Below are 4,665 nucleotides of genomic sequence, written 5' to 3'. Positions count from 1 at the left end.
CAAAGTGCAGGATCACTCAGCCACATCTTATGTCATGGGCGACTTTCCATCCATACCCCATGACCCCTTGGGCGCATCCCGTGGCATCCTAGCAAGCCTCCCAATGCCTAGCGCCATGGGTGACCCCCTGGTCTTGGCCGCGCCAAGTGACAAGCGCACATGTGCCTCTGTCGCCCCACCGATATCCCTCGCCAGCGCCCAGCCGCAGGCAGAGGCCAACAGCACCGCGCACGCAGACCGTGATGCCAAAGACAATGCTGCTGACAACCGACCTGTTTCTTTCTTATAGAAAACTAAGTCCGTTTCATTGTAAATATAGAGTAGTTTTATTTCATGTACTTCCATTATGTTTATCTAGCATAATCAAGTCTAGTCTTGTAGCTTTGATTTATTTTTTTTAAGCATTATTAGGGGGGATCAAGCAATCAAACTTTCTAGCAAGCAAACAATTCTCTGTACTGGTGTCTCTCCCCCTCGATACCGTGTTGCTTTTTTGTAATAGCTTTCATTAATGCAATCAAGCTTTCTTTCATTCTCAATTCTCATTTCTGTTCTCTCAATTGCTCTTGACATTGGTTTTCCCATACGACAATGACAATCTATTCTACCGTACATAGGGGACCTCAGTTGGCGGACAATAACGGTACTGACATCAGTTGCTTAGCCTTACGTCGCCCTTCCAAGGAATCTCAAGAAGGTGTCGCATAACAGTTGGTATCAAAGCCAAGGCTCGACATCGGATGAGGGAACGCATTGCCATTACCACCATTTCTGACCATGGTGAATCATGGGGACCGCATTGCGGCCCTTGAACAAACGATTGACGGATTACGGCCTATTGTGGATACAATGCCTGAACTAAGAACCAGCCTAGGGCAAAGGTTGGACGACCTGGACCACAAGGTGCTCCAGGCCGAAGTTGAAATAGAAAACATCAGTCGCAACTTCGAGGGAGACCGGCAAACGGCAGCCATAGAGGCAGCCAAAATATTTGGCAAATTCGAGGGACTCCAATAGGAGCGTGCCGAGATTTAGGTTACAGGGCACAAGAGGCAGACAGGGTGACTGCCATGCAACAAACTATTGATGACTTGAGAGACAAGCTCAATGTTGTCAATGCTGCTTTACAGAGCCTGCTTCGAGGCGATGGAAACCAAATCGGGGGCGCTGTGAACCCCGCTTCCGCGACACAAAAACTGAAAATTCCTGAGCCAAAGCCATATTGTGGATCTAGGAATGCCAAGGAAGTGGAAACTTTATCTTTGACATCGAATAGTACTTTGATGTTGTTAGAGGCCTAGAAGAAGCTAAGAAGGTAGCAACTACTGCCATGTATCTTCAGGGTGATGCTAAACTCTGGTGGCGGGTGAAGTACGAAGCCATCAGGGCCGGTGAAGATGCTCTCGAGACATGGGCAAAACTGAAGGCAGTTATACGCCTACAGTTCTTCCATGAGAATGTTGAATACAATGCAACCATGAGAATGTTGAATACAATGCAAGGAGAGAGCTACGGGAGCTCCGCCAGACCAAATCAGTGCGGGACTACGTGCGGGAATTCTCCGCGCTCATGCTAAACATACGTGACATGGGGGACAAAGACAAGCTCTTCATCTTCCTGGAAGGGTTGAAACCTTATGCCCGTATGGAACTGCAAAGACAAAGGGTAGATACCCTACTAAGGTGATCCAAGTAGCTGAATGCCTTGAGGACTATCAAGTAGAAGCTCAGAAGGATAAGCCTCAGCTGCTTGCCCGAGCGGGATTCAAAGGGGGTCAACCTAGTAATGGTGGCCCTAGCAGAAGTGAGAGAGATCGGAGTGCAACCAAATCTAAGGCTCCCTCCTCAGGCAGCAATAGTGTTGCGTTAAACAACAATGACCGGTGGAGAAAGCCTCCTTCAGGATGTCGTCATTGCAGCGGACCACATTGGAACAATAAATGCCCACATGCACAGATGAATGCCCATCAAGCTTTTGATGATGGGACTAATGATGACTCAGATGATGCGGATAAGACTGAACCCATGCAGGAGCTACTACTAGAGTTTGAAGATGTCATGCCATACAACATGCCAAAGCGACTCCCGCATAGGCGCACTATGGACGATGAAATTGAATTGGTGCCGGGTGCGAAGCCACACGCCCGGGCGCCTTATAGAATGTCACAACCTAAACTCACCGAGCTTTGGAGACAATTGACAGAAATGCTAGAAACAGGATCATTGTGCCCTCCAAGTCCCCTTATGGGTCCTTTGTTCTATTCCAAAAGAAATATGATGGCAGCCTGCGACCCTGTGTGGATTATCGGGCTCTAAACAAGATCATAGTGAATAACAAACACCCTATTCCGCTAATGGTAGACTTGTTCGATAGACTGGGTGGTGCGACGGTGTTCACCAAGATAAACTTGAAGATAGGTTATTGGCAAGTTCGGATTGCAGAGGGTGATAAACACAAGACGACCTATGTGACAAGATATGGGTCGTACGACTTTTTGGTTATGCCATTCGGCTTGACTAACGCCCCAGCTACATTTTGCACCCTGACGAACCAAGTCTTCCGAAAGTACATTGACGAATTCATGGTGGTATACTTGGATGACATTGTGGTATATAGCCAAACATTGGAGGAACACCTGGTGCACTTGCAGAAGGTCCTAGATCGATTGCGGAAGCATGAACTATATGCGAAGCTATCCAAGTGATCCTTTTCTCAAAAGAAAATTGACTTCCTCAGACATGTCATCGAGGAAGGGCGGATCAAGATGGACTAACAGAAGATTTAGGCAATCAAAAATTGGCCACCGCCTAAGGATATCCACGCCTTGAGGGCGTTCTTTGGCCTATGCAATTTCTACCAGCGATTTGTAAAGAACTACTCCCTCATCGCAGTGCCATTGATAGAACTCCTCAAGAAGGTCACGATCTAGGATTGGGGGCCTAGGCGAGTAGAGGCCTTCAACGCATTAAAAACGGCTATGTCTAGTAGCCCCATCTTGGCCCTCCCTAATCTGGCCAAGCCATTCGAGGTACAAACGGATGCATTCGACTATGCCCTCGGCGGAGTCTTGCTACAAGAAGGGCATCCTGTAGTGTATGAGAGTTAGAAGCTAAAGGATGTAGAGCGGTGCTATGCCGCCCATGAGAAAGAATTATTGGCTGTCGTCCACTACTTGCGCTTTTGGAGGCACTATCTGCTGGGGACCCCGTTCGTGGTCAAGACAAATAACACAGCTGTTAGCCATTTCATGACCCAGCCAAAGCTGAATGGTTGACAGTCCAGGTGGCAGGAACTCCTAGCTGAATGTCACTTCAACCTGAAGTACCGAAGTGGGAAGACCAATCATGTTGCTGATGTGCTCAGTCAGAGAGTTGATCTAGCATCGGTGTGCTTACTTGCCACCCTAAGGGGGATCGAAGTAGCCACCACCATAAAAGACCAGATACAGGATCTACTCATCAAGGATCCTGCTGCACAATATTTGGTTGATTTGGTAGGACAGGGCAAGACTCGCCAGTTCTACATGAAAGATGGTTTTCTGAAAGTGAAAGGAAACCGACTTTATGTTCCTAAAGGAGGAGATCTGCGAAGGACTCTTCTAGCGAAATGTCATGATACTTTGCAGGCCGACCATCCCGGTGAAGAACGCGCCATGGCGTTACTTCGCCGTGCATATTATTGGCCTCAAATGGCCGATGACATCGCTTAGTATGTGAAGATTTGTCTAGTATGCCAGAAGGACAAGTCGGACCGCTTGACACTAGTGGGACTCTTGGAACCGTTAGCTGTCCCAAAGAGACCTTGGGAAAGCATTTCCCTAGATTTCATCACTGAATTGCCCAAGGTCGAAGATCTTACAGCTATCTTGGTTGTAGTGGATCGGTTTTCCAAGTATGCTACCTTTAATGTAGCCCCACAATATATATCAGCAGAAGATATAGCTCGACTCTTCTTCTCTCATGTCGTCAAATATTGGGGCCTGCCCAAAGACATTCTTAGTGATCGCGACTCACGCTTCACTAGCAACTTTTGGACCCAACTCTTTAAGTGACTTGGGTCAAAATTGAGTCACAGCTCTAGTTTTCATCCGTAATCTAATGGCCAAATGGAGCGGTTCAATGATATGTTGGAGGAATATCTCCGCCACTTTGTTCAGATCGCAGAAGAATTGGTGAAGCTTCTGGATGCTGCTCAACTGTGTTTCAATTCACAAAAGAGCTCTAGTACAAACAATAACACTTTTGAAATTGCTACCGAACAACAACCGCTACTCCCACACAGTGAATGCACCAAACATGTATAAATCTCCTCGAGCTGCTAGCTTCTCAAAAGAGTGGAAGTAAAATTTGGAGATAGTGCGGAGGTATCTTGTCAAAGCTCAAAAGCGGATGAAGAGGCATGCTGATCAAAATCGTCGCTTTGTTGAATACCAAGTAGGAGACAAAGTGATGGTCAAAATCCAAAAGCGGTACTTATTTGCGGGGGTCCATGACCCTCGCCTATTGCAAAAATACATTGGACCCTTGTCCATTGAAAGGCGCATTGGAAAAGTTGCATACCGGGTGGATACCCCAACTTGGTGGAAAATTCATCCTGTCTTCCATGTCAGTCTCCTGAAACCTTTTCGGGAAGACGCGGAGGATCCTTCACAGAGCCAGCTCACAA

Source organism: Nicotiana tabacum, chromosome 16, assembly GCF_000715075.1.
Source record: "Nicotiana tabacum cultivar K326 chromosome 16, ASM71507v2, whole genome shotgun sequence".
NCBI classification, from domain to species: domain Eukaryota; kingdom Viridiplantae; phylum Streptophyta; class Magnoliopsida; order Solanales; family Solanaceae; genus Nicotiana; species Nicotiana tabacum.
This window is presented reverse-complemented; position numbering follows the sequence as displayed.